The sequence below is a fragment of the Schistocerca cancellata genome, chromosome 10 (genome assembly GCF_023864275.1).
Source record: "Schistocerca cancellata isolate TAMUIC-IGC-003103 chromosome 10, iqSchCanc2.1, whole genome shotgun sequence".
Lineage (NCBI taxonomy): Eukaryota > Metazoa > Arthropoda > Insecta > Orthoptera > Acrididae > Schistocerca > Schistocerca cancellata.
The window spans coordinates 157,772,221-157,798,210 of record NC_064635.1 but is presented as its reverse complement, the minus strand read 5'-3'; positions in this window follow the sequence as shown (position 1 = coordinate 157,798,210).

Below are 25,990 nucleotides of genomic sequence, written 5' to 3'. Positions count from 1 at the left end.
CACATACACAATATTTGTAATCTCAAGACTGGAACATGTAAGCAACTTCAGAGCAGAGAATGTTTCTTTTGTAAAGACTGGCATGCCTCTTGCCAACCCCTACCATTTATCAAGATGAGCCAAAAAGTATTTTTGAGGCAATGAGCTGCTCATCAGTATTTAACAACGCAAAATCCAGGATGGTATATTGACAATTTTATGAAAAGGATGTTGCTACTCACCTTATTGCAGAGGTGAGTGGTGCAGTTAGGAGGTTAGATTGGGAGCAGGGGAGGGGCGGGGGCAACAGAAAAGGAGAAGAAAGAATACTGTAAACACTTGTGGAAGAGTGCTGTAGTGGGAACAGGAAAGGGGATAGGAGGGTAAGGATATTCTATGGTGACATGAGAATCAACAAGCTGTCTGCATGAATGATCACCAACAAACTATGGCCAAGAAACAGCTGGACCACCCAGTTGTGAGCATGCTGCCAACACAACCTCCTTCATTTCAAGGACTACTTCGCAGTCTCTGCTAAGTGGATTCTACCCACCAATACCAGATTTTCTGAATTGCACAGGTGGGAACTCTTCCTGCAACATCTCCTGTGTCTTTGAAACCCTCATAGCCTCAACCTGGGTCAGTCACCTAAAATGTTAACATCTGTCTTTGTGAAAGTTCTTTTAGTATTCACTGCAGTAACATTTTTATTTATGAAGTTCATGCTTGCTAATCATTTGATCAACGTGTAATCATCATCAGTTTCAGTTTCAAAAGACTCGATATTTATTGGTCACAGCAATAATGAGCCATCCACATTGGCTACTTTGTCTCCTATCACAAGGAGTGTGTTCTTACAGCTGCACCTAGCTTCTTGATTGCAATAGAACTGGACCCTGTCAGCAAAATGATTTACTCAGACAGACAAAGATACCAATGCTGCTTTCAGGAGCATTTCTTCTCTTGGCATACACAGTAGCTTATTTTCTTTCTTTCTTTATTTTTTTTCATTGGATCCATGCACAACATACATTTTATGGATCAATTCAAATTTGTATTGCAAGAGTTGAAGTAGTACAATATGCTTAATAACTAGCATTTAGCAAATTGTGACTGTATACATCAGTATTTGAGTACCATACCATACCTTTTAATTACAGTTTGCTTACATCATCTAAAAGTTCTTTTGAACTGTTTCTTGGTACCTATCTTTGCAACCTGTTATAAACGTAATGTATTCAGACCTTAGTATGACTTGCCTCCAAAATTTGACTGTTTCCCTTTTCATGATGGCATTGGTGCATTAGCCAGGAATGTGCAGTTTTCGCCAAAAATATGATTTTAGTACCACTACATTGTTGGAAAATTGCTCCATCACACGATGCTAGATTGAGACCTTCCCATGTAACCAATTCTGAGTAGCACAGGGAATGGAGGTTTTGACACTGGATCTTTGGGACAAGAACCAGATGTGTCAATAGCTTGCAGTGTCACTGGAACAAACAGTAGCCATTATGGCATGTGAAATACATTCAAGGAGTTCACTGTGGAGGTGTTACACAAGATCTAGTTTTACACTTCTCGTCTCCCTCAAAACTGCTGTATCAGCTTAACACTAAGATGGCTGATAACGAGAAGTTTACTTCTCCAAAATAAAGGGTATGTAAGTACTCCATTGCAAATAAGCATGAAGTTTGCTGTAGTGTCATTATGACAACCTGTCAATCATGATTTCATCATTCAGGAAGCCTCAGCTATATTGAAATGCCTAAGAAGGAAATTTAGGAAGTGCCTCTGCTAGTTAAATCTGACAAACAGAAACAGATCATGAGGCTGGACAAGAACTTGCCAGCATCAGACATGGATTATATGATGAGGTCATCTGTGACAGAACAGTTACAGATGCCACTTACAGTTTGTCAGAAAGAGAAGCTTAATGAACTTGTGTACTATACATACTCATGATTCACTAGGGCAGCAGTTCTTTTTAAGTCACATACTGCTCATAATATACAGTAAGCTTTCAATTGCCAATAGTTGTTTGTTTTAGTTACTTTAATTTTTTAACATTAAAAAGAACTATTTGGTGCAAAATTGATACTAGTCAGATTTCTTCAGTTCAATCAATATGATAATTCTTTGATTATATGGTAGGCAATTATAATTGTGTTGGTAGTCTAAATAAGGTTGGATGAAGACAACACCAGTTAATGAAGTTCTTCTATTGCAGGAATTAGTGTTTTACATGGAAGTATGAAAAATTTAACTTATATGGATATTACACCAATGCATTCATCTGTCTGTGCATTTGTAGCAGAAACAGCAAAAGTGAAAAAAATGGACCTAGTATTACAGTACCTAAAATGTGAGTTGTTGCAGAGGGTATGAACAGTGTTATACTAAACTTTATGTTGTTAACAAATTGCCCTTAAATAACTTGCAATTTCTTCCTACATGGGGTTGAAAGTGATTTCCAACACCTGCTTGAGTTTATGCATGACATATGCACATCCATTAAAATACTTCTCAGGAACTCTTCTTCTACTCAATAAAGGTTTTCTCAATTCACCTGCCAGTTTCTGTTTTTATAATGAACAGTGCATTGGATATGGCATAAATGTAGACATCAAGCTATGTTACAAACCAATTTGCAATTTATAACCACAATCATTACTTCCATATCAAATTTGTTGGCTGTGCAACAATTTTTTCACCTTTCAAACTTATCTATACCTGGGTCTGAACTATAGATTGGTCTGTCACGACAACCAGGAAAAAGGAGAAATTAGTGAGCTTGCACAGTACTATTACACACTGAACCCCACATGTAGTTTCTGATAACCAAATTAATTTGGCTCTGGCGTTTCAATAAACAGAGCTGATTTAGAGGAACACGACACACTGATAATCTTAACGATTATTGATGCAAGTGACTAATCATCAGTGTCATCACTACTACAAGAGCAAATTCAATGTGAATCCAGGCATTTGGTCCAATTAATAGCTTTTCACATGGTCAGCAGTCAGTTACTTTCCGGAGTGGTTCTAAACTGGCTGAAGGTTCTACAGAATAAGATAACCATAGTACACTGATCACTTTATACAGAAACTCTCAAAAAGAATACTTCAACTGTTTCACTTTATTATTGCGGGTGGCAGAATGATAGCACCAACAGGTGATCCGTCACATCTAGAAAGTTAACGGCAGCATCCATGCAGTACTGTAAATACATATTCCATCTTGTTATGCAAGTATTCACTTAGGCAGATGAAAAACCATTTACACAGGCTGAAATCTGATTAACTTTATGAATGTGTAAGAAATAGCTTTTGGATGAATGTTACTGGAGAATGGTGAAAATTTTATGAATAAATTTAACAGCTGGTGAGGTGGTACTGAATCTAGTTGAGGAGGACAATTTATGCCATCATCTGACTAAAAGATGAGATCAATTTATAGAACAACATTGCAGTACAGTTTGTAGACTTGCAGTGACGACGAACAGTGTATTACAGTGTTCACAATACCCTTTTTTATGGGACTTCAGTGGATACTGACACTTGTCAACAGCAGTGAAGCCACTAGATTAGATTGGATTAGATTTACTTTCATTGCAATTGATCCTTAGCGAGGAGGTCCTCCAGGATGTAGAACATGTCAGAAAAACAACAATACATGACAAATATTTAAAACTCAAACAAATAAGCTAATGTACCATTCCACAGGTCCCAAGTGGCATGGTCGTTATTTTTTAATGAACGCTATATGAAAGAATCATTTTACAGATACTAATGCATTGAATTTAAAATAAAAAAGTTTTTTATTTATTTATAAGGTAATAAACATGTAATGCACCTACTAAATACTTATTTACAATGAACACATTACTGCACTGAAATTGTGCAGACACACACACGCACAAATCAGTTGGTTCTACTGAGAAATTCATTAATGGAGTAGAAGGAGTTGGCCACCAATAAATCCTTTAGGCTTGTCTTAAACTGAATTTCATTGGCTGTTAAGGTTTTTATGGCTGCTGGCAAGTTATTTAAAATGTGTGTTCCTGAATAATGCACACCTTTTTGTACAAGACTAAGAGACTTTAAATCCTTGTGAAGATTATTCTTATTTCTAGTAATGATTCCATGAATTGAGCTGTTGGTTTGAAAAAGTGATATATTTTTAATGACAAATTTCATTAAGGAATAAATATATTGGGAAGCAGTAGTTACTGTCCCTAGTTCCCTAAACTGGCTTCTGCAAGATGTTCTTGACTTCACACCACATATAACTCTTGCTGCACGATTTGGTGCCTGGAAAACTTTAGCTTGGCTTCATGAATTGCCCCAAAAAATTATCCCATATAACATTATGGAATGAAAGTAAACATAGCATGCCAGCTTTTTCATTTATATATCCCCTATATCTGACACAATTCACATTGCAAATAGCGATTTGTTAAGACGCTTCAGCAGTTCCATGGTGTGCTCCTCTCGGTTGAATTTATTATGAAGCTGTAATCTCAAGAATTTAACACTGCCCTCTTCTTTGATCTGCTTGTCATCTTATGTTAGGCATATACTCATGGGACACCCCTTACAAGTTCTGAACTGCATATAGTGTGTTTTTTCAAAGTTAAGTGACAAAAAATTGGCTAGGCACCAGTGATTAATGTCCACAAATATTTTATTAGCTGAACTTTCTAAGACTGCACTTGATTTGCTATTTATTGCAATGTTTGTATCATTGGCAAACAAAATGAACTTGAAACTTCCTGGCAGATTAAAACTGTGTGCCCGACCGAGACTCGAACTCGGGACCTTTGCCTTTCGCGGGCAAGTGCTCTACCAACTGAGCTACCGAAGCACGACTCACGCCCGGTACTCACAGCCTTACTTCTGCCAGTACCTCGTCTCCTACCTTCCAAACTTTACAGAAGCTCTCCTGCGAACCTTGCAGAACTAGCACTCCTGAAAGAAAGGATATTGCGGAGACTTGGCTTAGCCACAGCCTAGGGGATGTTTCCAGAATGAGATTTTCACTCTGCAGCGGAGTGTGCACTGATATGAAACTTCCTGGCAGATTAAAACTGTGTGCCCGACCGAGACTCGAACTCGGGACCTTTGCCTTTCGCGGGCAAGTGCTCTACCAACTGAGCTACCGAAGCACGACTCACGCCCGGTACTCACAGCCTTACTTCTGCCAGTACCTCGTCTCCTACCTTCCAAACTTTACAGAAGCTCTCCTGCGAACCTTGCAGAACTAGCACTCCTGAAAGAAAGGATATTGCGGAGACTTGGCTTAGCCACAGCCTAGGGGATGTTTCCAGAATGAGATTTTCACTCTGCAGCGGAGTGTGCTTTCAGGAGTGCTAGTTCTGCAAGGTTCGCAGGAGAGCTTCTGTAAAGTTTGGAAGGTAGGAGACGAGGTACTGGCAGAAGTAAGGCTGTGAGTACCGGGCGTGAGTCGTGCTTCGGTAGCTCAGTTGGTAGAGCACTTGCCCGCGAAAGGCAAAGGTCCCGAGTTCGAGTCTCGGTTGGGCACACAGTTTTAATCTGCCAGGAAGTTTCATATCAGCGCACACTCCGCTGCAGAGTGAAAATCTCATTCTGGAAAATGAACTTGGCTTCTGAGAATGTTACTGATGAAAGGTCATTGATATACACAAGAAAAAGTAAGGGCCCTAAAATGGAAACTTGTGGGACCCCATATGTAATTAGTTCCCAGTTGGATAATGCCTGAGAGCTTGATACTTGTCTCTTTCCTAATAACACCCTTTGTTTCCTGTCAGAGATATAAGATTTGAACCATTTTTCACCATTTCCTGTTACACTATAATATTCTAATTTACTTAAAAGGATATTGAGATTTACACAGTCAAATGCCTTTGACAGATCACAAAATATACCAGTTGCCTGAAGTTTTTTGTCTAATGAATTAAGCACATTTTCACTGTAAATGTAGATAGCCTTCTCAATATCAGAACCCTTTAGAATTCTGTACTGTGACTTTGACAGTATGTTATTTGAGATAAGATGGTTATAAAGCTGATTGTACATTACTTTTTCTAAAATTTTTGAGAATGCTCACAAAAGTGAAATTGGACAGAAATTTGATGCCATTTCTTTATCTCCCTTCTTAAACAGTGGCATATTTCAACCATTCAGGAAATATTCCACTGATAAATGACTGGTTACACAGATAGCTTGATATGTTACTGAACTCAGAATCACATTCTTTAATTATCTTTGTTGATATTTCATCATACCCACTAGATGTTTTTGATTTTAATGATTTTATGATGGATATTATTTCTGCTAGGGTTTTTTTTTTGTCATCAGTCTACTGACTGGTTTGATGTGGCCCGCCACGAATTCCTTTCCTGTGCTAACCTCTTAATCTCAGAGTAGCACTTGCAATCTGCATCCTCAATTATTTGCTTGATGTATTCTAATCTCTGTCTTCCTCTACAGTTTTTGCCCTCTACAGCTCCCTCTACTACCATGGAAGTCATTCCCTCATGTCTTAGCAGATGTCCTATCATCCTGTCCCTTCTCCTTATCAGTGTTTTCCACATATTCCTTTCCTTTCCGATTCTGCATATAACCTCCTCATTCCTTACCTTATCAGTCCACCTAATTTTCAACATTCGTCTATACCACCACATCTCAAATGCTTCGATTCTCTTCTGTTCTTGTTTTCCCACAGTCCATGTTTCACTACCATACAATGCTGTACTCCAGACGTACATCCTCAGAAATTTCTTCCTCAAATTAAGGCCAGTATTTCTTTCTCCGATTTACTCTCAAACCATACTGTGTACTCATTAGACTGTTCATTCCGTTCAGCAGACCATTTAATTCTTCTTCACTTTCACTCAGGATAGCAATGTCATCAGCGAATCGTATCATTGATATCGTTTCACCTTGTATTTTAATTCCACTCCTGAACCTTTCTTTTATTTCCATCATTGCTTCCTCGATGTACAGATTGAAGAGTAGGGGCAAAAGGCTACAGCCTTGTCTTACACCCTTCTTAATATGAGCACTTCGTTCCTGATTGTCCACTCTTATTATTCCCTCTTGGTTGTTGTACATATTGTATATGACCCGTCTCTCCCTATAGCTTACCCCTACTTGTTTCACAATCTCGAACAGCTTGCACCATTTTATATTGTCGAAAGCTTTTTCCAGGTCGACAAATCCTATGAAAGTGTCTTGATTTTTCTTTAGCCTTGCTTCCATTATTAGCCGTAATGTCAGAATTGCCTCTCTCGTCCCTTTACTTTTCCTAAAGCCAAACTGATCGTCACCTAGCGCATTCTCGATTTTCTTTTCCATTCTTCTGTATATTATTCTTGTAAGCAGCTTCGATGCATGAGCTGTTAAGCTGATTGTGCGATAATTCTCGCACTTGTCAGCTCTTGCCGTCTTCGGAATTGTGTGGATGATGCTTTTCCGATAGTCAGATGGTATATCGCCAGACTCATATATTCTACACACCAACGTGAGTAATCGTTTTGTTGCCACTTCCCCCAATGATTTTAGAAATTCTGATGGAATGTTATCTATCCCTTCTGCCTTATTTGACCGTAAGTCCTCCAAAGCTCTTTTAAATTCCGATTCTAACACTGGATCCCCTATCTCTTCTAAATCGACTCCTGTTTCTTCTTCTATCACATCAGACAAATCTTCACCCTCATAGAGGCTTTCAATGTATTCTTTCCACCTATCTGCTCTCTCCTCTGCATTTAACAGTGTAATTCCCGTTGCACTCTTAATGTGACCACCTTTGCTTTTAATGTCACCAAAGGTTGTTTTGACTTTCCTGTATGCCGAGTCTGTCCTTCCGACAATCATATCTTTTTCGATGTCTTCACATTTTTTCTGCAGCCATTTCGTCTTAGCTTCCCTGCACTTCCTATTTATTTCATTCCTCAGCGACTTGTATTTCTGTATTCCTGATTTTCCCGGAACATGTTTGTACTTCCTCCTTTCATCAATCAACTGAAGTATTTCTTCTGTTACCCACGGTTTCTTCGCAGCTACCTTCTTTGTACCTATGTTTTCCTTCCCAACTTTTGTGATGGCCTTTTTTAGAGATGTTCATTCCTCTTCAACTGTACTGCCTACTGCGCTATTCCTTATTGCTGTATCTATAGTGTTAGAGAACTTCAAACATATCTCATCATTCCTTAATACTTCCGTATCCCACTTCTTTGCGTATTGATTCTTCCTGACTAATGTCTTGCACTTCAGCCTACTCTTCATCACTACTGTATTGTGATCTGAGTCTATATCTGCTCCTGGGTATGCCTTACAATCCAGTATCTGATTTCGGAATCTCTTTCTGGCCATGATGTAATCTAATTGAAATCTTCCCATATCTCCCAGCCTTTTCCAAGTATACCTCCTCCTCTTGTAATTCTTGAACAGGGTATTCGCTATTACCAGCTGAAACTTGTTACAGAACTCAATTAGTCTTTCTCCTCTTTCATTCCTTGTCCCAAGCCCATATTCTCCTGTAACCTTTTCTTCTACTCCTTCCCCTACAACTGCATTCCAGTCACCCATGACTATTATATTTTTGTCCCCCTTTACATACAGCATTACCCTTTTAATATCCTCATACACTTTCTCTATATGTTCATCTTCAGCTTGCGACGTTGGCATGTATACCTGAACTATCGTTGTCGGTGTTGGTCTGCTGTCGATTCTGATTAGAACAACACGGTCACTGAATTGTTCACAGTAACACACCCTCTGCTCTACCTTCCTATTCATAATGAATCCTACACCTGTTATACCATTTTCTGCTGCTGTTGATATTACCCTATACTCATCTGACCTGAAATCCTTGTCTTCCTTCCACTTCACTTCACTGACCCCTACTATATCTAGATTGAGCTTTTGCATTTCCCTTTTCAGATTTTCTAGTTTCCCTACCACGTTCAAGCTTCTAACATTCCACGCCCTGACTCGTAGAACATTATCCTTTCGTAGATTATTCAATTTTTTTCTCATGGTAACCTCCCCCTTGGCAGTCCCCTCCCGGAAATCCGAATGGGGGCCTATTCCGGAATCTTTTGCCAATGGAGAGATCATCATGACACTTCTTCAGTTACAGGCCACATGGCCTGTGGATACACATTACGTGTCTTTAATGCAGTGGTTTCCATTGCCTTCTGCATCCTCATGTTGTTGATCATTGCTGATTCTTAGGGGCAATTTCCCACCCCTAGGACAAGAGACTGCCCTGAACCTCTATCTGCTCCTCCGCCCTCTTTGACAAGGTCGTTGGCAGAATGAGGCTGACTTCTTATGCCGGAAGTCTTCAGCCGCCAATGCTGATTATTTATCAAAATTTAGGCAGTGGCAGGGATCGAACCCGGGACCGAAGATGTTTTGATTATGAATCAAAGACACTACCCCTAGACCATGGGTAGTGGTAGTGCTGGGGTAGTGAGGGTCAAATTCACAAGAAAATACTCAGTCCAGTTAATAATGAAAATTAGCTACATATTTCAGTTTAGGCTTGTTAGTTATACATAACAGGATAAAGATACATAATAGGATAAAGACAACATAAAAAAATATATAAAAACAATGGAAAATTTCGTACTAACCATACGGGAACTGTCTGAATCGTCAAGGCAACAAGATCTCATTAATGCTAGCCATAAAATTCGTATGTCTGCACAACCAAATGTACAAAGTCTAAACAATACGACTGCAACTAGAAATATGAACGAACTGATCACTCAAAAAGACACAAGTGAATTAAACGCAAGAAAAGTAAGTGTTAATAGTGCATCTATGGATAAAAATATGAACAAACTATCCACATAAGAATATACAAGTGGATTAAATGGAGAAAAACACAAGGTAAATATTTGTAAAGAAAAAAAGTAAACAACCACGTTATGCATAAGCAAGGATACAAGCAACAGATATATATTTTTGCAGATAGTGATGGGAGAGGAGTTACGGAAATTATGAGAAGAAATCACCCAGACCTTAACGTAACAGGCATCATCAAACCAGGCGCGCTATTACCGAAATTCTGAAAAACAGTGACAACATATTAACGACCGGTAACAGCTGCATCATAATAGGAGGCGCAAATGATGTTTACTGTAATGAAACTTAGCGTGCAGTGAGAATCCTAAAGGAAACAATCAAAAGGATGCCTTGAGTGCATTTCTACATTGTTAGTATCCCCAGGAGACACGATCTGATGGAAAACTCGTGCGTAAACATCGAGATTGTTACAGCAAACAGGCTATTTGAGAAAATATGTCGAGGTTTCCAGAATACAACTTTCATAGAGATAAACAGTGTTCACAGAGAGCACTTCACAAGACATGGTCTCCACTTGAACTTAAAAGGGAAAAAGATTATTGGTGCCGAAATACTTAAATTTATTAATGAGTCATCTGTAATGGAAGTGTCCACAATCCCAATTCCGCCAAAACAAGAGTTGTCTGTAACAGTGGAGAACCATCATTATCTGCAGTAGAGCTACAACAAACACCAGTAGCAACAACAAAGGCTCAGATATTCTCAGCAGCAGTGTCAGATAAACCAATAGCAGCAGAATCACCACAATCATCAGCAGAGCTGTCGTCATGAGCAACAGCATCCAGAACAGCAGACCCCATAATACTACCTCAAGGCAATGAAAATGCATGTTAGGGACACACACAAGGGTCATTAGCTGCAGCAGCTAACGAAGAAGGGCAGTCACCAAGTCGGGGCGCACAGGAGCCACCAGCAACAGAAACCACACAGAAGAGGTACCTGAGGCCTGGGAGAACAACAGCAGAAGCAGCTTCCGATCAAGACAGATGCCTGAGAACTAGGAGACCTGTTACACTAAGTGAGGATTTTTTATGGTACCGAGTAAGCAGAAAGAGAACATAGAAAAAGATGTAAGTAAAACTGTCCATCTTAAATACCAGTGTGACAATAGTGAGAGGAATATAAACACCAGATAAAGATATGATCCGGGTTTAATGACACAAACTGAAAAAAATCACTGCATAGTACCAGAAGCAAAGGGAGCAAGTGAAGTGCTTAGTATATTACAGGAAGGGGAACTATTACATTTAAAGCCAACTGTTAGAATACTTTACCAAAATGTTCAATACATAAACAATAAAACAGAGGAACTAGAGGTAATATTACAGAAGTATAGGCCAAACATTCTAGTAGTTACAGAACATGGGCTAAAAGAGAATCACATAGGAATGTACAACTTGAAGAATTATGTGAAAGTAGCCAGTTTTTGCAGAACTTCCTATAAAGGTGGTGGGGTTGCCATTTTTTCTAACTATAAATCAACTAAAGCCATAAATATAACAAAATATGCTATAGAATTGAGCTTTGAAGCTACAGCACTGGAAATTAAGTTGCTGGGAATTTATGTTGTGTATTAGGTTTGTATCGATCACCAAATGGTATAATTAAAACCTTCTTTGAACAGCTGGAAGATATAATCCAACACCTCTCAAAAACATATGCTTATTTGATCATTACAGGAGATCTGAACATAGACACAAGTAAAAATACAGACAATACTAAGACCCTACTGGACTTATTGTGCATATACAATCTAAAATGTTCTTAGTCTGGACACTCTTAAGAAATGTATACATAAAACTGCATCACCTTTATCAACAGTTTTCAATTCTTATATGGAAGATGGTCTATTTCCAGATGAGTTGAAAATTGCCCGAGTTGTGCTTATTTTCAAAAAAGGAAACAGGAATTTAGTAGAAAACTTTTGACCCATTTCTGTTCTTCCAATAATATCCAAAATCTTTGAGAAACTAATATACATAAGAATCTGGAACTTCCTGGTATGCAAAAAAGTGATTTCTAAGGGGCACTATGGGTTTGTCAAGGGGTCATCCACCATTACAGCAGCATCTAACTTAATCGAAGTTGTCACTCAAGCAATAGATAATAAAGAACATGTATGTGGCATCTTCCCAGGCTTACAAAAAGCATTTGACTGTTGATACGACCATATTGCTGGACAAACTGTGGAATTATGGCATTTGAGCACAGCACATAATCTCATGAGGTCCTACTTGACAAATATGAAGCAGTTTGTGTCTATTAGCACTACAGAGGGAACATACAAATCAAACACCACTGACATAAATTTTGGTATTCCACAGGGGTCAATATTAGGACCACTTCTTTTTATTATCTATGTAAATGATATTCAGTCCATAACAAACCATGCAACAGCTATCTTATATGCAGATGATACCACGTTAATATGCAGCAATCCAAGCTATTCACAGCTCGAAGTGGAATCCAATAATGCAGCAGGCTTAATTCTGCAGTATTTTAATGAAAACAAACTAAAATTAAACACAAATAAACCTGTCTATATTGAATTTGATCTTGGGAGGCAAAAAACTCATGAAAACCAAATCTTAATGGGTGACAAATACATTAAAAAACAATACTTGACCAAATTTCTTATAGATCTGAAACAAAAAACTGGAACATTACACTATAATACTGAATCACATTTTATTTAGTAGTTTTTGAGGAGCTGGAAATCGAGGGAAACTATGTTCGTAAACTTATCGTAAGATACTGGCATGTTACATATTTCATTATTCGCATTTTAATTTACGTTGATATAATGGAAAGCTCTCAAATGTCTGTACAAATCCTTCCTGATTGTAAAACTGAAACCATGTATTCCGCACAGTGCCTTCCACAAATCCATATTTCATCTATAATCTGAAATAAAATGCAGAAGACCAAAATTGTTAAGAGGTCTTGTATATGTGTCAGTTAATTCTTATTAGAAAAACTACACAGTTAGCTGTTAATTATATCATACTTCTTTCCAGAGAACTTATAATCTGCGATTCTCATAGCATTCTCATTTCTTAGCAACGTTTTTGCGAATTTGGCAGTCTAAATAAAGAACTCTCTCCACAGAGCGCAAGGGTCATCACATGACCGATTTCAGATGAACTTACATTTCATGCTATCATATCACACTCATGCCAGATTGTATTTAAGAAATTTGTCAGTGGCCTCTATGGTGCTTCTCTCTCGACTACACCCGTGTTGGTCGTTGTTGATCTTTTGAGAAAAGAAAATGCACAATTTTCTTTTGTTGTATCTGCTGCAACAGGGTATCTAGATGTGTACTATGTGGGTATGCTGTTGTTAATTTTGCGTGTGGAATGTTACTGTGGCCCAATATTACAAATAAAGATGAGAATTCTTTAGAAGCGATCAACATTAATGTGGATTCCATAACTGGCTGTGCACCATCAGACTGTATTATCCATGATAACGATGTCGTTGCAGTGGATTACAATACTCGAGGTTGGAGAAACTGTCCCAACTTCCTGCATGTGAATTATGGTGATTTTTCTTTTTGCTGTGCCTTCACACTGACCTAGAAGTATAACAAATAGTCGAAAAAATGTCATCAGGAGCTGGTCGCATAAGTGTGCAGGCACTTCACTTCCATTCTGGATGGGATGTTTGAATTTCAGAGGGAGCACTGAAACCAACCCATGCTGAGCTCAACCCACCCCATCCCACCTGAGCCGAGGTCAGCCCAGCCCAGCCCAGCCTAGCCCATCCTAGCCCAGCCAAGCCGTGCTGAGCCCAGCCCAGCCCAGCTGAGCCCAGCCCAGCCCAGCCAAGCTGTGCCGAGCTCAGCCCAGCCCAGCCCAGCTCAACCCAGCCGAGTCAAGCTGAACCCAGCCCAGCCAAGCCATGCTGAGCCCAGCCCAGCCCAGTCAAGCTGTGCCGAGCTCAGCCCATCCCAGCCCAGCCCAACCCAGCCGAGTCAAGCTGAACTCAGCCCAGCCAAGCCATGCTGAGCCCAGCCCAGCCCAGCCAAGCTGTGTCGAGCTCAGCCCAGCCCAGCCCAGCCCAACCCAGCTGAGTCAAGCTGAAACCAGCCCAGCCAAGCCATGCTGAGCCCAGCCCAGCCCAGCCAAGCTGTGCCGAGCTCAGCCCATCCCAGCCCAGCCCAACCCAGCCGAGTCAAGCTGAACTCAGCCCAGCCAAGCCATGCTGAGCCCAGCCCAGCCCAGCCAAGCTGTGTCGAGCTCAGCCCAGCCCAGCCCAGCCCAACCCAGCCGAGTCAAGCTGAACTCAGCCCAGCCAAGCCATGCTGAGCCCAGCCCAGCCCATCCCAACTGAGCCAAACCGAGCCCAGCCCAGCCCTGCCAAGCCCTGTTGAACCCAGCCCAGCCCAGCTGAGCCGAGCTCAGCCCAGCCTAGCTGTGCCAAGCCCAGCCCAGCCCAGCCCAGCCCAGCCCAGCTGTGGTGAGCCCAGCCCAGCCCAGCCGAGCCAAGGCGTGCTGAGCCCAACCCAGCACAGCCCAGCCGAGCTGTGCCTAACCGAGCTGATCTAAGCCAAGCTGAGCCGAGCCGAGCTAATCTGAGCAAAGTCAAGCTTAGCCAGCCTCCACCTGGCAGTGATGTGGCCTCTCAGCAGCTGGTGGTGGGAACCAGTTAATGTTTATTTCAGTTTTACTGAGGAGTTTTGAAAAAGTAAAACCACACTGCTGTCTTACCTAATACTCCATACTAAAGGCGCTGTATTCTGTTTTGTGTAAAGATTTTAATATTATGTCATCTCACCTGCAAACAACAACATTTAAAGATGTAAGTTAAAATTGTGCTACATGATGGCAGCACCAGAGTAATTCTGAATGTGGGAGAAAGTTAGGTAGCCTGAGACAATGTAATCCTTTATAGTTCTATATTTCCTGTACAGGGTGACCCACCTAAAACTTGGACCAGAGTTATTACGAAAATGCAAAGTGCTATGGATGTGCAGTTTTCACAGAATGGACTGGTAGTCAGGGGCTCATATTGTTAGCCAGTCAACAGATTGTAATAATACTTACAAGGGCAGGCCCTGACATTGGGATAACAGATCTACTGCAGACTTTGTAAACCTTTAGTAGACTGCTAAAACAACATAATGTACATGTAGTAAGGTGCACTACTCTTGCAGTTCTGAGAAAATCGCAAGAGAAATTTTCGTGTCTGTCACCTAACTGATGTATATCTGCAAAGACAGAGAAAAAATTTGTTTGCAGCTTAATAATAAGTTTAAGATTATTTTGCCAATAGGTATTGTAAATTAATTACTAATTGGGATTTTCAATTAATTGAAAACGAATAGATGAAAATGAAATATAAAAGAATGAAGGAACCTAAAAATAGAAATAATGAATTTCATGGTATTGAATTCACAATGTGAAGATTTTGATAATTAAGTAATTTTTTACTTACTTTTTACACTAAACATAATTCATTTGCTTTGTTTTCTTAAGTTCACCTTTTATAAAAAAAATATTAAATTTTATTTTCTAACATTCACCTTTTGTATGAAAAAATAATTATTCTGAAAATTTGTGAACTTGATACGAAAAAATATTCACTTTTATTAATTTTTCTGAGTAATTTAAACGAAATATGTGAGGTACACCATGAAAAAGTGGATTACAGTTGGATATTTCAGTAGGTTCTAGGTAAATTCTCCTGAGCTAGTTAAGGAGGTACGAGTGAGTTAGCTAGAACTGAGCTAGAACCTTCTAAAATATCCTACTCACTGCTTCTCACAATCGCCACAATAAAATATTTGACCTAATACAGAAACAGACTACATCCAAAATCATGAAATTATTTACAATACTCTTTGCATCTCTTTCTTTCATACTGATTCTTTCAAAATTTAGTCACATTAAGTCACCATACTACTCAGTTTATTTCAAAAGCCATACTCAGTAATTTTCCATATTACTATGTCACATTTCATTATATATTTTTCATATCAACAACGCATCTTCCTACAATTAGGTACCTTTTTCCTCATTAGTTCCCATACAGCAATTAGCTCCTTTCATTAGTACAAAAAGTTTTACATTATTATTCTTAAATCTTTCAATCAATTTTCAAGGCAACAACATATGCTTCTGCTACTAATCACCCTATTGAATTCGTAGTTTCCGTATACTAGTTATTTTACTAATTGGTCACATAAGGTAATCTTTGTCTCACTACTCCCATTTTTCAACACAACAGTACAGAGTGCTAAACATCAAATCCCTTTATTACCCATTAATTACTTTGTGCATCAATCGCATCCATTACATGTAGTCTCCAAAATCCATTAACTCTTCTCTCGAAATTTCTTCACCCACTCCATGGACAACTTCAACATTTCAAAACCTCTGATACCTCTACATTTCACTCGATAGCTAAGGAGATAAAAAGATGACAAATCCTTCAGAATGATAGAAGAGGAATATTGACAATATGAAAGGAAAACTAAACATTATTGCCAGTAACTCAAGTACTTGATGATTGTCAGTAGCCTAGCATTCTAAATAGTGCAATGACTTCTGAGGTCTTTATCCTCAGATCATATCTAGCTCATGTAAAATGTCCACCAATATTTCTATTTCAGTATAAATCCATTCTAATCCCTTAGGATCCAACCCCACTTCATCACCATATTCACTATATTCTCCTAGTTCTTCCTGTTTCCTACAATACCTTACAGGAATTACAGTCCCTTTCCTCAGGTATCGGCTTCTTTTTCCTGTAAAATATATTTGGTGTATGGAACATAGAGAGATCTGTGTACATAAATTATGCATAACATTTTGACTGTGAAATATTTTTTTTAATATTATGCCAGAGATATGCTTACATACAGAGTCATCTTTTACATTCACAAAAATAATTAAATTTGACACCATAATAAATTTTCGTAGAGATCTGTAATTATGATTACAGTGATCAACGATGGTCACTGATCACTGATGGTCACTGATCACAGATGGTCACTGATCAATGGTGGTCAGTAGTTCAGTGATCAATGATGGCCAGTAATTTATAGATATTATGAATTGCATAAGGCCTTTACCATTTGGCTTTTAGCATACCCTCTTTAGCATTTATTGTTAAGTAATTAGTGTTTAACTTACAGCATTTGCCATTTACTGTTTACCATTTACTGATAACTGTTTAATGTTTACTGTTAATCCTATAGCATTTACTGTTTAGGATTAGGCATTTGTTATTCAGCCCTAACTGTTTAACATTTATCATTCTATGTTTACCTTTCAATGTTTAGTTATTAGCACTTACCATTTAGTGTTTGCCATTTGGCATGTACCATTTACCATCTAACTAAACTAATACTTCATCCAAACAGTCCTCAGAAGGTCCAATGGTTACCAACCACTCGCTGTGTCAATCTTAGCTGAGAGGCATCACTGCATGCGAATATGGAGGGGCAAATGGTCAGAGGGGCAAATGGTCAGCACATTGCTCTCCTGGTGGATGTCAGTTTTCGTTACAGGAGCTGCTACTTAATTGACTCCTCAATTGGCCTCACAAGGGCTGAGTGCACCCCACTGGCCAGCAGTTCTCAGCAGACCTGAATGATCACCCATGCAAGTACTTTCCAAGCCCATAGTTTGATGTGAACCCATGTTACCAGTGTGGCTTCTACTGTATAGCATTTAACATCTACTGTTTGCCATTATCTGTTTAGTGTTAAGTGTTTACCATCCTGTGTTTACTGTTCATCATTTACCATTTAATGTTTACCATTTACCATTAGCATTTAGTAGAATGGGGTGTGTGGGGTACAAAATACAAAGTTGGTTTATTTTCATCATCTTGGTTTTCTAATACTGTGCTGAGTAGATGAGGGGCTGGGATTACAAAGCACACAGCTGGTCTGTATATAAATACTATGACTCGGAACCATTTTACGCTGGAGAGAATGAATACCTTTGACTTTCAAGGAAATAATAAAAATCACAGGTAAAATAGTTTTTTTATTTTCAAAAAAATAATGAATGTCTTTGACTTTTAAATGGAGGTTATGTAATTTTTAATAAGTATCTGGCACAGCATTTAAATACTTTGCTCTAATTGGATGGGAAAAGAGGAAATGGAGCGGTCAATTGCTTTGTTTCCATGCAAGGAGGTAAGGGTTTTCCATTAACACAGTTGCAATATTTCCACCAACTTGTGTTTGTAATACTGTACTGTGATTTTCTGGAGGTAAGTGGGAGGGGGAGGGGGTGTGACTTGGTGTGTCTATGAAAAGTAGTGTAATTCGTCACCAGTTTTACATACTATCCTGTGATTGGTATGAAAAAGGTGAGGGGAGCTGGTGTATAAAGTTCACAACTGGTCCATGATCCCTTATATGGAGAAGAGAAATTTTTAAATCTTCCATTACCACAGTTGTGATATTTCTACCATCTTTGATTTTTATCATGTAGTATAGCTGGCTGAGAATAAGGTGCAGTGCACTGTGCGATTGTTAGGAAATATGTAGAGAGGAGGGATTTTTAAATTTTTGAATTGGTTGGAGATAAGAATTGTTAATCCAGAGCGTGGTTATGTTCAGTTGGCAGGGGGGATAGATTTGCCTTCCTTTCAATTGTGTCACTCCTTAATAGGTCATTTGTTGTTTAGTAAAAATTTATGCTTATTGTGATTTCATTGCATTTTCTATTGTTCTCAGGTGACCGCTGTTCGACATGGTCTCGAAGGGGTGTCCAGGAATTGGTTATCTCAAGAAGGAGTTCTTGCAGTATGAATTGAGGATTCATGAACAACCTTTAATGGGCAGTGTTCCACAGTTCGCAGCTTGGTTGTGCGGGGTCTCAGATATACGGATATCCTTTACGGCGGGTATGATTGGTGAGGTAGGTGATGCCTTGCAATTTATTTTGAGCGCCGTTGATAAGATAGACTAGAGCCTTGCCTTTTTAGAGGATAGCCAGCCAACACATAGGCAGATATCTTGTATACAGTCCCAGTTAGTTGGCTGGCTCTGAGCACTATGCGACTGGTCATCAGTCGCCTAGAACTTAGAACTAATTAAACCTAACTAACCTAAGGACATCACACACATCCATGCCCCCCCCCCCCCCAGTTAGTTCATTTGGGGAACCACTTAAGAGATTTTGATTGCGTGGAAGTTAAAGACGCCGAGAGGCAGCAAACAGCAAATAAAACAAGTTACGAGTCATGTGCACGGTTTGCAAAGCAGAACCGCAGCCCTAAGTTAAAGACGCCGAAAGGCAGCAAATAAAACAAGTTACGAGTCATGTGCATGGTTTGCAAAGCAGAACCGCAGCCCTAAGTTTAAATATGGAAAGCGCTAGTTCGGAACAAGGGGACGTTGGTAGTCAGGGGCCTAACGACACTCAGAATTGTGACGTAAAGGTTCGCAGTCAGGTAGCCTTCGACTTGTTTGCTAAGCTGCCCAATCCAATTATGTGTTTATTTACTGGATTATCGGAATTGTCTGTCGATAATTTGAGTCAAGAGCTTTTGTGGTTATTAGCCAAGTTGGAGATTCAGGCAGATACCTTCCGTGTCCTGCACAAGGTAATGCTCCCGCTACTGTATCCCTTAACTAAAGGAGTGTTAAATGTATTAGTTTCGGAAGTTTTGACGAGTCAGCAGTCTATTAAATATCTGAGGACTTTAGTTATAGCTAGGTAATTGTCAGCTCGAATGCGAATCGAACTTGAGTGCAAGTTTCTTTGGCAAGTGCATGGCTCTGCTGAAACATTAGAACAATACATAGAGAGAGTCCATAACGCAATGTTGGCTCTGGATATGTCTAAGTCTGAGTCTGATGTCATATCTAACATTCTTGAGGGGATGCGCCCTGATGATTGGTCACGGCTAGATTTTGCTAGCCGACCGACTGGCCTTTCGGAGCTGGACCAAGTAGTGGAGTAAATTGAGGCCCTCGCATTCGCTGATTCCCAGCATAGTACCTATTATAGCACAGGGACACTATCTTTAGTTCCAGTGAATTGCAGGTTACGCGCTGACCCTGTTGTGCAGACTAAGAAGCATTGTTTTCACTGTGGCGACACTAATCACTTAATGCGCGATTGCTCTATTCCTAAGGGATCACAGGCAAACCTCGACGCCCTAGGAAGAGAGGGGGTAGGGATCGTAAGCTATCCTTCCGATGTGCACACATCTGTGCTCCCGGTAGGCCCCCTCTCCCCTAAGTTTGTCCTCACGAGGCAACAGAGCCCCTTCGTGTAGCGCTTGATTCCGGAAGTTCGGTGTCCTTGATCGATTTGGAGTTTTGTCGATTGAATAGGTTATCTGTTGTGAGGTCTACCTGGCAGAATTGTCGAGCTGCAACTGGAGAAGAGTTGCCTGTGGTGGGGGAAGTGCAGCGTAGCCCATCAATCTGTGATTTTACATGGCCAGTTACCATGTTGGTGGTTGAGGGATTAACTGTACTCTTACTCCTGAGCTGCGATTTCATTCAGCATACTGGGTTGGTATTAGAGTACGCTAGTCGCACATTAAGCATTAAGTTCAGACCGGAGGAAAAGATAGCGCTGTGTGCATGTGATCATTCTAACTTGGTCAGTATGGTGGGCAGCAAAGCCAACAGGTTTGGGGTTAGTCGCCTTCCTGATGATCTCGCGGCCCAGTTAATAGAATTGTTAGATGGGTTTCCTGACGTCCTTCCTGACAAACTTGGTGTAACTAGCCTGATTGAATATCACATTCATTTGTATGATGGGCTACCGGTTAGGCAGTCGCCGTATAGACTTTCTCCATCCAAAATGAGAATCCTGTAGTGGACTGACCCGACAGCCAATCCACTATGACTTGTAGCCGAATAGCACGCGTTAAGCTCACGCAGACTGGCGTGAGGTCTGGAACAGTTAAAGGACTTGATAGTAGCAGATAAAGTACGTAGTTGATGTAATACTTAACTTTATTCCATAATTGGTGAAATCGCTCTTGACTGTACATGTTTTACAATCTCAATATAAACTGGTAATGGCACCTTGCTAGGTCGTAGCAAATGACGTAGCTGAAGGCTATGCTAACTATCGTCTCGGCAAATGAGAGCGTATTTGTCAGTGTAGCATCGCTAGCAAAGTCGGCTCTACAACTGGGGCGAGTGCTAGGAAGTGTCTCTAGACCTGCCGTGTGGCGGCGCTCGGTCTGCAATTACTGACAGTGGCGACACGCGGGTCCGACGTATACTAGCGAACCGCAGCCAATTTAAAGGCTACCATCTAGCAAGTGTGGTGTCTGGCGGTGACACCACATTCCTCCCCCGCAAATCGGCGTACGGTTGTATTAGAAGGCTTCCGCCCGCCGTGGGGAGGACCCCATGTTGACGTATGCGACGAGGTGGGGAGCCTAACAACAGGCAAGGCTGTGCCACCCGCACCCGGCCATTCGGTCCGAGGGGAGCTAGGAAACGCCTGAAAACCTAGTCCAGGGTGCACGCCAACATGCGGTGTACGCGCCCGTAGAGAGACAGGAGGCGCCGAAGGGTCGACCTTCATCGGGTCGGAGCACCCGACGGGCGATGACGACAGATGGTCCGGAGCGGGCAAGAGTTCCATGGCGGAGGACAACTGGTCACGGGAAGCGATCGGCGGCGCGTGACCCAGGGAGACGTCCGGCGGCTGCAGCGACGCGTCCACTTCTGGCGTCGCCGGCGGAAGAACAGGCGGCGGCGGCGGCGCGTCGCCATGGGGCAAAATGGAAGGCAGCGTCGGTAACACCTGGGGCTGAGGCGAGCCAGTAGATGGGTCCCCAGGGCACTGACCGGACGGCACCGTCGCTGAAAGCAGACGGGGAGCGGCAGATCCCGTGCGACGACAGAGGCGAAGCTGATTGAGATGCCGACGCACCTCACCAGAGGCCCCCAAAACCAGATACATAGCGCGGCCGAGGCAGCGAAGAATGCGCCCTGCGAGCCAGCGCCGTGAACCTCGATAGTTGCGATATTAGACAACGTCGCCTGGGGCAAAAGCAGGTGTCTGCCGCTGCACAGGAACCTGATGCGGCGGATGTAGCAAAGACATCAAGGTTCGATGAGGGCGACCGTGAAGCAACTCAGCCGGCGAGCGACCTTCTCGAGGCTGAGAGCGATACGTGGACAAAAAGAGCAATAACGCGTCCTCCCGAGAATGCGACTCTTTCAACTTCAACATCTGTGACTTGAAAGTCCGGACCAAACGTTCAGCGGCACCGTTGGACTGGCGAAAACGGCGCGGACGTCAGATGTTGAATACCATTGGCCTTGCAGAATGACTGAAATTCTGCGAACATGAATTGTGGGCCATTGTCGGAAACAATAGTCTGTGGAAGACCTTCAATGCAAAAGATAGCAGATAACGCTTGGATGGTGGCAGAAGACGTCGTGGAAGACATCCGGACAACAAAAGGAAAATTACTGAAGGAATCTACCACAACCAACCATCGAGCATTCCAGAATGGACCAGCAAAATCGATGTGTAAGCGTTGCCAAGGGGAAGTGGCTTCTGGCCATGCAAAGAATTTCCGCGGCGGTGCGGATTGTTGTTCGGCACACGCTATGCAAGAAGAGCACATATTCGTAATCGCAGCATCGATTCCGAACCAAGTACAGTGCTGACGAGCAAACTGTTTCGTTCGCACTATACCCCAATGTCCTTGGTGGAGAAGCCGTAAGACAGAGGACTGTAACGAACGTGAGACCACGACCCTGGACTGATCATTATCAGAACGCAACAGCAAAACACCACGTCGTACAAAAAGTCTCTCCTTGTGAGCAAAAAATCGGCGAACCAACGGATCCTCGATCCATGACTTTGACAAGGGCCATTGCGTAGCAACAAAACGCAAAACGGTAGCAAGGACAGGGTCGGCAGCTGTGGCTGTAGCTACACGACGAAAATCAATCGGAAACGATTCGACCACGTCATCGGTTTCCGAATCAATGAACATGCAAGCAAGTTCGGAGGAATCGAATGCTCTATCCTCAGCAACAGGCAAACGGGACAACGCATCGGCGTTTCCGTGCTTAGCAGTGGACCGATAAAAGATATCGTAGCGGTACTGCGAGAGGAAAATAGACCAGCGAATGAATTTCTGCGCTGTATATGGAGGTACAGGCTTGGTCGGATAAAAAAGCGATGTCAAAGGTTTGTGGTCTGTGATGATGGTAAAGTGACGACCATACAAGAAATCATGAAACTTTGTTAACACCAAATACGAGAGCCAATGCTTCTTTCTCGATCTGGGAATAATTTCTTTGCGCAGACGACAGTAATTTGGACGCAAAGGCAATAGGGCGATCGTGCGAACCATCTCTGTGCGCAAGCACAGCACCGATCCCGAAATCCGATGCATCGACCATCAACAAAAGGGGTTTCTGGGGATCGAATGGCGTAAGGCAAGTAGTGCAAAGCAATGCCGATTTCAACTGGCGAAAGGCGCGTTCGCATTCCGTCGTCCAGACGAACGGAACACCTTTACGGCGTAAGCGATGAAGCGGAGCTGAAATGGAAGAGGCGTGGCGCACATATCTGTTATAGTAATTGATTTTTCCCAGCACACTCTGTAGCTGCTTCAAATTCTGCGGCGAAGGCAAGTCTTGTATGGCACGGAGGTGCTCTGGACTGGGATGTATGCCTTGGGCATTGAGTACATGTCCCAGATATGGCAAATCACGAGCAAAAAACACACATTTGTCCTTCCGCAAGCGAAGACCATTTTGTCGCAAGACCTGAAATAATGTTCGGAGGTTGGCTAAATGTTCGTCTTCCGTCTTTCCTGAGATCACAATATCGTCCAGATAGTTTGCTGCAGTAGGGACCGACGCACAAACAGTTTGTAGATATTGCTGAAACAATGCAGGGGCGGAAGCACACCCGAATGGCAGTCTTTTGAATCGATACAAACCAAGACGCGTGTTACCCACCAAAATGCGCTGGGATTCTTCGTCCACCGGTATTTGCAAGTACGCATCTGCTAGGTCCAACTTCGAAAAATATTTACCCGGGCACAAATTGTCAAAAAGATCTTCCGGGCGGGGTAAAGGAAAAGTTGCAATCACTAGTTGTGGATTCACTGTTGCCTTGAAGTCCACACAAAGTCTCAATTTTCCGGAAGGTTTTGGCAAAATTACTAAGGGTGAGGCCCAGAGAGAAGCCTGCACACGTTCAATTACCTTGTGATTCCAAACCTTTAACGTTTTTGCGACCTCATCGCGCAATGCGTGGGGAACATTGCGCGCTCTGAAAAATTTTGGTTGCGCGTTTACATTCAGTTCCAAATGTGCTTTATAGTTCTTAGCGCAACCAAGGCCCGGCGCAAAAATGTATGCAAATTCTTCACATAGACGAGAAACACTGGCTGAAGGCACAGACTGGTTCACTGATAGGACCTGATTGACTATAGACAAGTTAAACAACTGAAATAAATCTAAACCAAACAAGTTCACTGCACAAGAAGAATGAAGGACGTAAAAAGACACAAGTTTTGTTTGTCCCTTGTATGTTGCAAGAAGGTTGCACTGTCCTAACACAGGGAGCTCGTGACCTGAATATGTAGTTAGCTTAACATTGGCGGCACGCAACGGAGGTTTGCCCAGCTGTTTGTATGTGTCATGATTGAATAGTGAAACTGCAGCTCCAGTATCGAGCTGAAACAGTATCACTTTTCCGTGAAAGTCCAAATCTACAAAAAGTTTATTGTCCTGCTGACGACAAGAGCGACTGTCTCGTGCAACGTGAACTGACACCGGTACAGAATCGCTTGCGACATGACGGGATTTCCGGCGATGTCGACGCAAACTTTTTGTGGGACGAACACAGTCACCGTTAGAGAGAGTAGCACTGGGCAGAGTGGAATGAACTACATGAATTGCCATGGGCGAAGATTCACAAGCCCGAGTATCCTTGGTTCGATTCCGGCGCGAAGCAAAGGACCTGGAATGGTTGTGAGTGTCCGATCGGAGCTTTTTCTGGCAAACACTTTGAACATGGCCTTTTTTATTACAGAAAAAGCAAATAGCCTAGCATGACAGGCAATTCTCATGCGAATGTTTAGTAGCACACCGCGGGCATGATTTCACCGCATTTGCATGCTGGCGTGGAACACGTGGCTGAGGGCCAGGCAGCTTTGGCGCGGCCGGGCGCGAGGACTGTTTACTGTTCCGTGCAGCTCGCCCGGCGGGCCGGTTAACGTGACACACAGGTGGCGAAGTTTCAAATGATTCCTGAGCAAAGTCAAGTGTGTCCTGCCGATCCAATATGTCCATCACTTGTTGAAGGGAGGGATTGAGGGATTGACTAGTTTCAAAATCTGTTCCCTTATACGAACATCAGAAACGTTCTGTGGAATTGCATCACGCACCATAGTATCTGAATAAGGGAGTCCACATTCACACTCAAAAGCACAATCCCTAGTAAGGCCTTGCAATGTTGCAACCCACTCCCTATTAGTCTGACCGGCCGTACATTTTGTACGAAAGAATGTATACCTTTTTGCAACTACATTGACAGTTTCTTTAAAATAAGCATCTAATGCCGACAAAATTGCGTCGTAGGACAGAGCTGCTACATCACTTCGGGGAAATAACTTCACTATCACACGGTAGGTGGACACACCTACACAATAAAGCAAAAAAGGCTGCCGCTCAATACCTTGAATTCTGTAGGCGGCGAGATGAAATCCAAATTGGCGTGACCACTCCGTCCAGCTTTCCAGTGCCGGATCATAAGGACGAAAAGGTGGTGTAACTGCGTGTTGTGGCTGCGGTAGCGGTGGAGCGGCGGCTGCTGCATCGTGTTGCATTGCACGTTGACCCTGGACGAACTGTCCAAGGGCATCCAATAAGGCCTGTGTCTGCTGATTCTGCAAGCGATAAAATTCGGACAGTACATCTGGAGATTGTGGCGAAGCGATGACACAAGTAAATTAGAACAATACGAACGCGAGTTGGCCTCATCGCCAACTGTAGTGGACTGACCCGACAGCCAATCCACTATGACTTGTACCCGAATAGCACGCGTTAAGCTCACACAGACTGGCGTGAGGTCTGGAACAGTTAAGGGACTTGATAGTAGCAAATAAAGTACGTAGTTGATGTAATACTTAACTTTATTCCATAATTGGTGTACATCGCTCTTGACTCTACATG